Source organism: Saccopteryx leptura, chromosome 3 (genome assembly GCF_036850995.1).
Source record: "Saccopteryx leptura isolate mSacLep1 chromosome 3, mSacLep1_pri_phased_curated, whole genome shotgun sequence".
Classification (NCBI taxonomy): Eukaryota; Metazoa; Chordata; class Mammalia; order Chiroptera; family Emballonuridae; genus Saccopteryx; species Saccopteryx leptura.
The window spans coordinates 200443640-200456879 of NC_089505.1; positions in this window are offsets into that span (position 1 = coordinate 200443640).

Sequence of the window (13240 nt, forward strand, 5' to 3'; positions counted from 1 at the left end):
ATGAGCCCATGCTCAAACCAGCGACCTCAAGGTCTTAAACCTGGGTTTTTCGCATTCCAGTCCAACTCTCGATCCACTGTACCACCACCTAGTCAGGCAAAAAGACTCTGTCTAATTAGAATCCTTTGAAGTGTAATGATTGGAGGGCAGAAATATGCAAACTAGGCTTTTGTCATTCTAACCTTTTTTTTTCTTTTTGTTTTTAGGATAATTTAAATGCTTCTTTGTTCATTGGTACACTTACTTAAGGAGTGTTTATTGAACACCTACTATATACCAGACCCTCTGCTAGACCCTGGGGATAATAGATGAAATGAGATGTTCAATTTGTCTTCAAGGCATCAGGGTTCTAGTGTACTGAGCTAGTCACAATGCAGTTTAAGAAGTGCTACGTTAGCACAATGAGGAGGAAGTGATTCTTCCTGTGGTTATCAGCAGACTTTTGAGCTAAGTCTATGATAGCAGAGCTGGTCAAGCAAAGATGGACAGGGAGGGCATTAGAGACTAGAGTGCTCAAAAGCCTGGAGCACTGGAAGGACAGGAGTAATTATCAGCTCCCAGCCAGAGAACTGAACATTGTCACCAGTCTGGTCTTCCTGTGACAGAGATGCCCCAGCACGCAGGGCTCAGTGATCTCCCTGTCCAGTCCTCATTTATTACTAGCTAATATTGGGCTGCTGCTGCAGCAGCTTTTATTTATTTATTTATTTATTTATTTTTAATGTTTTCTGGTTAGCTTGATTGATTTGAATTAGATGTATGTGTTTTCCATATTAGGCTTTTCATCACACTGAGGGAGTGGGGAATGATCGGAGCTGCCTGCTCTGGCACAATGACATGGAAGGTTTTCTGCCATTTGTTTCTGTCATTTTTATACTTATTTTCTCAGGAAATTTTATTTTTCTGCTGTGCTATTAGGATGTGGCTCTTTATCCCACTTCTGTGTCCATGTCATTACTTCTTGCAGCTTTTTGGGGAGCCACCCTGGACAAACATGACATGTCAGTGGGAAGACTTCCTCTGTTTATTACCTTAACTTTGCTAACTGGTATTTTATATGGAGACAGCCAAATGCTCATAGTTAAATAACTTAACAATTCCTGGGCAACTCATCATTCTTCCTGACCTAATGTTAAATAGGTTGTTTCTATAAGAAAGTTTGCAGATGGCTAAGATAAGTATGAAGTGTATTTTATATGTTTTGACTTACTGTCTCTTCAATTACATTATATAAAATTCAGCAGGCTTCTCCACGATCGTTAGGAAAATGAATGATTTTCCTGTCTTAAATCACAAATACCACAAACTACAGGAGGGTTGTAATTAACAAGTATCCACTGATAGTTTATTTACCTTCTCGAAGAGGACTCACAAAAATTTTTACCTCCTATGGTAGACACAAAAATGTTGTGTCTACCATATTTATTCAGAAAAATAGATCCTTAAAAATAATTTTCCTGATATTGGTTGCTGTAGCTAAGTCATTCTAATTGTTAACTTTTCTGGCTAAACTTGTTGTGTGTCCCAGACATTACAGTGTAAGATGAAAGAACATGGTGCCAAAACTCTATAATAACACAATGCCAAAAATAAATGTGTGTGTGCACGTGTACACATGTGCATGCACACACACACAGGTACAACTGAATATACTGTTTGGATATTCTGATTAAGGGAAACTGGAAAATGACTTGGAGCTATTATGATCAACTTTGTGTTTATTCCGGAAAATTTTACTTGAGGTGAAAGGAAATTCTTGGCATGCAATAAACACTCATGTTTTGTTATATAATTTTTTTCATCACTGAAATACTTATAGTTTATTCACTAAATCTACTAAAACAAGGTAGTTTTGAATAATGAGTGAATCTGATTTCATAAGTTAAAAAAGTGCATGAATGATCTATCACTTTACAAAATAAATATCCTTGTGAGTTGTGGGCATGGATATGATATTTGGGTGCCTTTACCTCCTTTCTTGTCTCTTCTAGGCCCATCCATACATATACCCTTTCTTTTTACCCTAACCTTCTTTGACTAGAGGAAAGCACTTTGAGGTAAAAAAAAAATCTTCAAAAGTTTTAATATAATTACATGTACGATGAGAATTCTGTTCAATGTAACATCCTTGGCTTATTTCATAATTTCCAGAATTCTGCCGAGGCTTGAAAATACTTTGAGTGCCCAATACTAAATACTGCTGTTTTCCTTCTTGGACTTAACTATTCAGGATTTTGGTTTTTTTAAAATACATCCCAATGTTATAAGTATATTGGCTAGTAAGGATTTCTTTAATTGACCTGGTTACAATAGAAATGATCCAGTCCCCCTTCTAATTTTTCTCCTTTTTAAAACCAGAGATTAATAACATGCTGTTTTTCTGTCAACAGTGGTTTGAAGGCAGCTTTGGGGTGAGAGCTGGGTAGTGGCTAGGATTGTAAGTATCTAGATCCACGTTTTTCCTTTGAATTATACATGGACAATTGAATCAAGTGTACCAAATTCATATTCTATATTCCCTATATAAAAGGGAACATGCAGCCCCCACCCAAAAGTCTGGTCAAGCAAAATTCCCTTCGGACTCTTCTCTCCTGCTCTGAAGACACATGTCTTTGTCAGTCAGTTTCCTCTGCTCCCAGTGCCTCATGCATGGTGAGCACTCAATTCTCAGAGAATGAATTCCTTTGTTATCGTGTCTCTTTTGTGCCAAGTGGAAGTCTGCACCGGGACAATGGCTGGTGGATGGTCTGCACTCAGGAAGCCTGGGCTCAACTTCAAACGTGATTTCCCCATCCTGGCAGGGCAGGACATGTTCTGCCTGGGCTGGGGAGGCACAGCTAGATCCTTGTTATAGACTGTTCCTCCCTTGTGCTTTTTTCTTCCTGGGAGCTGTTGAGTCCAAGTGTGACTGCCAAGGAGAATCCAGGAAAGCCAGAGAGCTCGAGCACATTGGGCCTTCCTGTCCCTGCCACACACACTTAAAACCCCAAGGAAATGAGTAAGGATCAGTGGGAAGGAGAGCCAAACAGGTGAGCAACCACATCAGTCTGAAGGCTGAAGCAACAGGAAAGGATCCTTGGCACTTCTGTTTATTTGGCAACATTGGGATGTGACCTGAGCTTACACGAAATTACCTCACAGCTAATTATTTTTTACCAAGCTCTATAAATGTTAGGATGACTCCACTGAATTCTTGGGCTGAGGACAGATAAGTACATCAAAGAACGTTAATTAATCTTCAGGTGTGATTGTGGGGATTGTCTCTCTTCTTTCAGGAAAGGGTTAAATCCTGCACCCACGGCACTTTCCCCCCAGTCAGGTGAGGTTCATTTATTCAAAGCCAATATTAGATATTTAACATAGTCTTCTGTTTGGATGGATATGGGTGTGTGTGTGTCCACAAATGGTGGCCAAACTCTTTTTCCTCTTGATACATATAAATCCCATTTTTTGCTGTCTGTCTTTTGAGTTCATATATTTTAAAGCTACCTTCTAGGTGAATTTAATTAGACAATGGCAATTATTTTTCACATTTTAGTAATGAAATCTCTGGTTGGAGCCTTATGCAAAGTTTGTTGCTATAATAGGATTTACTGTGGTTCCATTGTAATTCTAAATTAGTTTTAAATTTCTGCTCCTTGCCTTCCTTTTCATTTATGTTAAATATTCTACGGGGAGAGAAGAGTAGTTAGTGACAGCAAGATGTCACTTAGGAACTCCTGCTCTGCTACTCCGGAAAAGCATACAGAATATCAACAGGGGGAGTTCGTTCCCTGAAACAGCCTGCAGGCAGGGCTTCTTAGCCTCTGCACTACTGACGTTTTGAAGTGGTTAATTCTGGATTGTAGGAGCTGTCCTGTATATTGCAAAATTTAGTAACACCCTGGTCTCTCTCCACTAATTACTGGTTCTACCCGTTTCCCCAAGATACAGCCAAGAATGTACCATGCAGGGCAAAATTGCCCCCAGGTGGGAATCACTATTCTACCTATAGATAAGGGAAATAAGGTTAAAACAATAAGGAAGATGTAGATTATCGGCCTAATGGTTTGTGTGTGTGTGTGAAAAAACAAGTAAATTCTTAGGAGATCAAGGCTGCCAGTACAATTCCCACTTAGCCACCAGTTATCTATCCATTATTGACTAGTGTTTGATTTAGATAAATACAACCATTGTACCTCAAAGCAAGTGTTAATTTTGTTGCTCTCATTATCAACTACAGAACTTGTAGTTATTTATGGAACATGCAGAATTCTCTAGCGAGGACATTTCCCTGATTCCTGGATGCTTTCATAGTGCTGCTTTCTTGAGCTGAAAGATGAAGGGAGTGGTTGGTTGGAGAACAGGATTCAAATAGAACTCATGTAAGGCTTCAATAACTGAATGAGTGAGTTGAATGGGAAGAAACACACCCACTCTACACTGTAATTCAACAGTTTTATGAATGGGAGGTTAGATACATGATCTAGTTTCAGATACAAGGCAGGTTTCACTGAATTCGCCATATTTTACATGGACTAAAAATTGTCTAGAATATTGCATGTTTTTTCTTCATAAGGATTGTATTTCCATTTTCTCCATTCTCACCCTTCATGCAAATTTACTTCCGCCTCTGTAGTAGAATGTCTGAGCTACCAGGCAAGTAGAATCATGTCTCTCCTGTGATTGAACATTAAATGTTCTGTTGTCTTTTCAGGTTTTTTTTGTCCTCTCTATTTTTCTCTTCACCTGAACATACATGTTTGCCAGGCATGTTTGCTTTTCTTTTCTTTTTCTGATGTCCCATCCCTCCTGCTCTTGTTTTCCTCCCTTTTCTCTGACTAGAGAGACTGTCAGGTGGCCTCACTGGCACCACCTTACATTTTTGGACTGTGTTACCCAGAGACTTCCATTTATTATGCCTTGGCCACTCTCGTCCTTTAATGCTGTATCTCTCTGAGGGATGGTTAATGATCTTTGCAGCAAATGAAGGAGAATTGCAGTCACATTATTGTTATAATACAGCCAACTGTATGGAACAGATTGGGCTGAGCTTTGAACAGCTGGGGCTGGCAGAGTGAGTATCGACTCCTCTCAGAAAAGTTCCAGAACTGACAAATCATCAAACTTGAAGGTGAAAGAGGAACGAGAAAGGTTATGGGGATAGTGGGTCCTGCAGGTTCTTTCTGCCTTCGTGGTCTACCTTTTTGGAATTTTTACTGGTTTGTAGATCTGGGAAAGCATGGACTAATTGAACCCAGGGCTGGCTGTCACTGCTATTGAGCTTGCCTGCTTAGTGGCTGTAATTATTTTACTGTTCATTTGCATGTACTGAACCTGTGATAAGATAGATGCTTCTGTTGTTAAAATGTATACCTCTCTTCAGTCCATTGAGACTATGTGGAGTGTAAGGAGAGTTTTGATTTGCCAACTGTATGGAACCTTGATATAAAATAATAAAGTCTCTGTTGGAACTTTTTACTTGGACCGTAGTGTGGCTTCCTGGTGGATATAATAAATAGGAATCAGTGTGGGGTAGGGTAGCTATCAGACACTGATGGCCCACAGAGCTACATAGGTAGTGTTTGCCCATACAAGGCAGTGTGTGTGTGTGTGTGTGTGTGTGTGTGTGTGTGTGTGTGTGTATGTTTAAAGAACCAACTGGTAATTTTTTTTTGTAGTTTTCTGAAGTGAGAAGCAGAGAGGCAAAGAGACAGACTCCCGCATGCGCCCGACCAGGATCCACCTGGTAAGTTCTCTAGGGGGTGATGCTCTGCCCATCTGAGACATTGCTCCATTGTAACCAAAGCCATTCTAGCTCCTGAGGCAGAGACCATGGAGCCATACTCAGTGCCCGGGCCAACTTTGCTCCAATGGAGCCTTGGCTGTGGGAGGGGAAGAGAGAGACAGAGAGAAAAAAGATGGGAAGATTGGAGAAGCAGATGAGTGCTTCTGTGTGCCCTGGCTGGGAATTGAACCCATGACTTCCACACATTGGGCTGATGCTTTACCACTGAGCCAACCAGTTGGGGTGCTAATAATTTTTTAAAATTATATAAAAATCTGGTTAAGTTTTCTGTAGTAGCCAGAATACCTGGCTTCCCTGGAACAGTGTACTCCCCTGGTAAATATCAGGGAAGGGCAAGTAATAGCTGTCCCCCACCTGTCCTCAGGGGACAAGACAGTAGAGTCCTCAACTCTCATCCTCACAGTTACTTCTTTTTTTTTTTTAATTTTTTTTTATTCATTTTAGAGAGGAGAGAGAAAGAGAGAGGAGAGAGAGATGGGGGGAGGAGCTGGAAGCATCAACTCCCATATGTGCCTTGACCAGGCAAGCCCAGGGTTTCGAACCGGCGACCTCAGCATTCCCAGGTCGACGCTTTATCCACTGCGCCACCACAGGTCAGGCCCACAGTTACTTCTTGATTGGCCTCTGCAAGAGATGTTCAGGAGAGAACAGATAGAGGCTTTGGGATGAGGAAGAACTGGGTTTGAATCTTAGCTTCACCATCAGCTTTGACAATCTGGGAAAGTTACTTTTCTGAGTCTTAGTTTCCTCACGTGTAAAATGGGAATGTGGTTCTTTACCTCACACGGTTGCTGGAAAGAGTGTTAAGTGACATAGCATATTTGATACCCCTAAAACAGAACTATATACTTACGTAGTAGAACTGCTATACACATTAGCCATTATTGTAATTTTCAGTTGTCATGTATCATAGGTGAATTGAACCAATTCTTCAGGGTCACATTGACCATGTTATAAAATTAGTTACACACGTCTGTGACTCAGGACAATGAGGGGATTATGTCTGGACTTTCCATATTTCTGTTTTTGTCTTTCAGTATAAAATTTATAGTTATCTCTAAGGGAATAATACAGTAGAAGCTGAAAAATCTTATGATTAGTTTATATTGGTTCTTTTGACTCAGTCATGATTTTGTCATTTTAGATCTAAACTCCTAAAGTTTCTGTCACCCCATTCCTATCCCAGTTGCATTCAAAATCAGGCTGATGACCCTATGAACTGAAGATATTCAGAATCTTCATGGAAGAAAAGGTACAGAAACCACAGCTCTAAATCAGTTAATACATTTTCTTCAAAGTGGGGTTAAATTTAGTTTTTGTTTGGCTTGCACTGTTACTAAAGACAGCAGCTAATCAGTGTTCTGTGCTCACAGATTCTTTGAAATTTCAAAGGATTTTCCCCCTACATTATTACCTTCAGTTGGCATCTTTTCTCTCTAATTTTTGACCTTTGACATCTATCAGAAAGTTCCAGCACATATTTGGCTGCCACACCAGGTTGGGGCAGGGCCTTCCTGGTTATTATATATATGTGGCTGAGAAATGCAGGTTTTTCCGCCTATTTTTCTACTTCCTGCAAAGATGGGTGGGTGTTTCACTTAAATGCACACTCTTGTCTGAAAATAGTATAGGGTAACAATTCTGTAATTTCTTCTCATACTTTGTGAAGGTGTCTGGAAAACTCTTGTGAGTTCCAGTGAAAAGCTTTTTAGAAAAAGGCGTGATGGCTAGAAACTGTGAAGGCAGCTCTGGGACCAGTGGGAAAATGCTGGTGCAAAATGTTGTAAATGCATTGTGATTAGCTCAGTCAGAGTGTTCAAAAAGTATGTTTTCAAGTGTTGTATTTAACACCTCTTGGATGAGTGAATGCCATTATTAGATAAACAGTCCCTGCACAGAAGACATGAGAGAAGAAAACATTATTTTTAGAGGCCTACTTAAATATATATATTGCTAGAAGTATAGGTCCAGCTGTGGACCTTAAAATTGGACCAAAACACAGGTTCTGGTTTCAGATGAATACTCATTCTTGTTTTCATCTGACAATGTTGGGGGGGGGGGGGTAGAGTGAAGCAAAAGAGGGAAGGAGGCAAAGAGAGGAAGTGAAGCCTGACCAGGTGGTGGTGCAGTGGGTAGAGTGCACCTGGGATGCAGAGGACTCAGGTTTGAAACCCCAAGGTCACTGACTTGAGCGCAGGATCATCCGGCTTGAACACAGGCTCACCAGCTTGAGTGTGGGGTCGTTAGCTTGAGTGCAGGGTTGCTGGCTTGATCGTGGGATCATAGACATGAGCTCATGGTCTCTGGCTTGAGTCCAGGGTCGCTGATGTGAAGCCCAAGGTCTCTGGCTTGAGCAAGGGGTTACTTGCTCTACTGTAGCCCCCCAGTCAAGGCACATATGAGACAACTAAGGTGCCTCAACGAAGAATTGATGCTTCTCATCTCTCTTCTTTCTTGTCTGTCCCTCTCTCTGACTCTCTCTGTCTCTATCAAAAAAAAGAAAAAAAAAAAGAAAGAAAGAAAAAGAAAAACAGAGGAAGTAAAAATGAAGGATGAAGAAAATGAATCTCTGTGCTTCATTAACATTTTTCCCAAATCACCAATAAAATTGCGGCATGTTTATATCAAAGTAACTATTTAGGTTGATCCATGTGAAATTGGCAGTATTTCAGTTGTACAAAAAATGGCAATTTTATGTAGTTCAATTAGATGCAATTATTATATTTTTTCTGAAATTTCTACAGCTCTCCTGACTAGGTATATGGAGTACTTAAAAGAAACACAAGTATCTTGGCATGCAATTGGTGAAGTTTATGCATATGCTTTGTTAGAACATACAGGTATTTTTGGCTTGGATTTCATTGCTGTCAGTGTTTTCTAAAATCATGGTTATTGCATCAGCTTTCACAGTAAAGGAGAATGAAAGGCAAGATCAGTGTGAGGGTGATTGAAGCCAGTGGAGTCTTGTCAGATCATTCATCTGGGGACATGCATGGCTGACTGGGTTTGTCCGTGGGGTACCAAAGATCCCAAATGGGGTTTTCCCTTAGCAGACTTAATGCTTATTTTGAAAGTAAGAAATGGATGTGGAAAGATGAAAAGCTATCCATGTGGACATGATTTATTACAAGCTTTTGAACCTTGTTGAAATTCAAGTAGGCATCCCCCCTATTTTTGTGGGTCAGAACGATTGCATGAATACTGTGATAATTTGGGCAAGAAATTCATTCACTTAGTTAAGAAAAATTAAAAGTCTTTAAGAAGGCTTGGAAGTGATACAGTTAGTACCTTTGGTGGTGGTAGTGAAGGGGTGTGTGTATGTGTGTTTCATGGGGGTAATTTGTTCAGAAGGAAAGAGACAGATGCTTCCTTTGCTTGCTTGTTTCCTGGTTTTCAAAACCTTTTGTTGTTGTTTTATTTTAAGATTAGGTGCCTTTTCCGTTGGTCAGTGAGGGCATGGGGATCCTACAGGCATGTGTGCTGCCTCTGTAACTTGGTCTTCCTGGTGTAACATCAGGTGAAAGTGTGAAGCACCACAACTGCTTTGAGCAGAGCCCACTTCCCTTCACTGACAGAGAACGTGAAGCGGTTATACCAACATCAATCAAGGAAAACCCACAGGCTGAGCTCTCACCGTTGAAGCAGGTGTGTGAGTGAGCATTCTTCAACAGGCACATATGATTGAGGTGTACCTTGGCATCTTGCCCACAGATGTCAGTTATGATGACTGTGTGGGGTTATGCCCTCCTCACAGAGCCAGGACAAGCCTGTCATACTTATGGTACAAACATGTGTAGCTCATGGTATCTCAGCTGATTTACTGAGAACAGGGAAACTGCAAGGTCTACTATGTGTGTGTGTATATACATATACATCAATATATATTAAATATATGTATAAAATTAATGTATATGCATATGTATACACATATAACTATACATACATAGGTGTGCATACATGCACATACAGACATTTAAAACAGTGCTTAACGGGGCCATGAATTAAAGGGAGAAAATGAACATTTAAGACATTCTTAAGTGTCTGACAATAAGGTGAAGGTGCTATTTAATAACAAAAACAAAACCATCTTATCCACCATCCATTGGTTATAATTATCAACTTTGAGCTAATGCATCAAAATGTTATGCATATTATTTATATTTTAATATGTGGACAATTACCTTTTCTCTAAGCAATGCAAAATAAAACAAGATGCAGTTTTTAAACATCAGATCTTGTTAATTTTGAGAATAGATGTAGTATCGATAGGTATGGGAAAAAGCATACTACTTGGGGGGATTTTTATACACTATCAGATTATTTTGCAATACAGTTGATCCTTGAACAGTGTGAGAGTTAGGGATGTTGACCCGCCCTCAGCCTCCACACAGTCAAAAATTTACACATAATTTTTGACTCCCTCCCAAATGAATTGATAATAGCCAACAGTTGATTGGAAGTTGATCTGTCAATCAACAGTTGATTGACAGATATTTTATATATGTATCATATATTATATCCTTACAATAAATTAAACTACTGAAAAGAAAATGTTATTAAGAAAATCATAAGAAAGAGGAAATATATTTATAGTATTTATTGAAAAAACTTTGTATATAAGTGGAACCATACAGTTCAAACCTGTGTTGTTCCAGGGTCAGTTAAATAGAAGACCAAAAGCCACAAAGTATGCATCTTCATAATTCTGGCAATACATCTTCTAGGAATATATATCTGAAGAATATGATCAAATGTGTGTATAAAGATATTAGTATAGGCCCTGGCTGGTTGGCTCAGTGGTAGAGCGTTGGCCTGGTGTGCGTGCGGGGGACCAGGGTTTGATTCCCGGCCAGGGCACATAGGAGAAGCGCCCATTTGCTTCTCCACCCCCACCCCCTCCTTCCTCTCTGACTCTCTCTTCCCCTCCCGCAGCCAAGGCTCCATTGGAGCAAAGATGGCCCGGGCGCTGGGGATGGCTCCTTGGCCTCTGCCCCAGGCGCTAGAGTGGCTCTGGTCGCGGCAGAGCCATGCCCCGGAGGGGCAGAGCATCGCCTCCTGGTGGGCAGAGCGTTGCCCCTGGTGGGCATGCTGGGTGGATCCCAGTCGGGCGCATGCGGGAGTCTGTCTGACTGTCTCTCCCCGTTTCCAGCGTCAGAAAAGTACAAAAAAACAAAACAAAAGATATTAGTATAAAAATGCTTTATCATGAAGTTATTTTAATGCATTGTTATAAATGTCTAAACAATGTAAGGTTATCAAATAAATTGTAGAAATATATAATAAATGCCATAAGAAACATTAAAAGAATGTTGTAGAATTTTATATAGTTCTATTTTAAAAATACCTGTGTTGTGTGTATATACAAATGTGTAAGAATTGGAAACACTTGGAAGATTATATATATATATATATATATATATATATATATATATATATATATATAAACAAAAGGTATTAGTTCTTGGTGATTTGAGAGTAAATGTGTTTGTTTATTTTGCTTATGTGTTCTTAACAATTTCCTAATATTTGTATGTATTACCTGCATATTAAATACAGCAAAGGGCAGTCATGGAAATAGCATTTTAAGCATAAAAGTTATCTAGAAATAACTCTGAAGACTAGACGAGAAAACGTTTTTCACTTTTTCTTGAGATGTGGCTGTTTAGCAGGTGTCAAAGACTACTGATTGATTCATTAAACAATATATTTATGTCTTTGTGTTTGCCAGGCACTATTCAAGTCTCTTTTGTGTTCCTGTGTGCTTTTCACAGGGCAGATGTCTGATCAGTTCACTTTATATGCTGATGTAGGTGACTTTACTAACAGAGAGTTAATATTAATATGAAAACTATGATATGGACATGTAAGCATTAAGAATAAACAGGAACCTTTTGCTTCATATTTTGCATGTATGTTTTATCTGCTCTGTGCTGTCTCACATGGTTAAAATTTTTCTACCATGTAGATTTTTGGCAACTTCAGATGTCTGTAGAGCCAAAAGCAGATAGAAAAATCATTGGGAGAAATTGACACCATTCATGGGAACTTTAAAGGACACTAAAAAGCTTATTCGGCAAGAGCTTTGAAAAATCTGACCTCTCCTTATTTTGTAAGTTTTTGGCTTTGAAACTCAATCTGGGTTTAATGTTCAGCAGGTGTCCTTTGGGGAGTTAGGACAGGATTTGAAGGGTGGGAGATTAGTGTAATGAATTCAGTGTCCGTCCACCTGGAATGTTGAAACTGTGGTGGATATAAATAGGAAGTTTAGATTAGGGACGTCTGACTGGAGGAGGATCAGGATTCAGGCAGACTTGGAGATACTCATCTAGAGGTTTAAATGTGTCTCTGAACCCCCAAGAATCTACCCAAAGGGCAGTGTTCTGATGTCCAGTCTCTGTCTCATCACCATACTCCTAGAAGTGTAGCTTCCATGTGGCCTCTCCTATTGGAATGAGATTAGAAATTATTTTTAATAATTTCTGAATTTTTTCCAGCCTAAACCTTCAAGGGCTTCAAAATGAAGATTTTTCATGAGTTCAGCTCTAAAAATAACAAAGATACTTGAGAGGGAGGGTTTGTTTTGGATGAATACCAATTTGCCAAGTTGCGTGTGTATGCATGTGTATGTGTGTGTCTAGGAGACTAATTGTGGCTTTTTGAACTTGGTTCATTTCTTTCCAATGGTGAAGGGAAGGAGTTAAACTTTGGATTGGATTCAGCGTCCATTGTCCAATGAATCAAGAGAGTTAGTTCTGTCTGTTACTCTACTGCAGTTTTGCTCTGATACTGTGGGAAAATGTGTCACATGCACTTCCCTGTTTTTCTCTTTATCCTTCTATTCAAACAGATATGGTGCCATTAACTAATTGCCTTGGGAATGTTTGAAGTATAATTGGGGGGGTTTAGCTATTCCTGAGACAAGCCCAGAGTGATAAAATAAATCAATAAGGAATCACCTGCCCTAAAAAATAAAAAGGAAGACCTAAATTGAATAAGATTAAGAAAAACTTGTCTTTAGGCAAGCTAATCTAATCACACAGAAGGTAGCCTGCTTTCTTATTTGCTGGATCACTTCCGCTGTATATTCTCACAGGGAACAGTATATTAAGTACAGTATTTAGAAAATTTTTTGAATCCTACTGTCTGATTTTGGCAAATTCTAAGGGGGAAAAAAAAAAGGATGTATCTTATGTTGGACTACTTGAGCCTTTCTGGGAGGATATTGGTGTTTTCCCAGAGAGGCTGGCTTCACATTGTGGGAAACACTGGTTTCACAGATGGCACTGTTAGAATTCATATTTCTGAGGGCATTTAGTCTTCTTTAGGTTTTTGGAGTAGGCACAGCTGATCTTACATCTCTCAGGACCTGAAGAAGTGTATGCTTGTGTTTCCTTATGTTGATGTCATTTCCTTTTAAAGGGTGCCCTGGCTTTGAACCCCCTCATCCTGTTA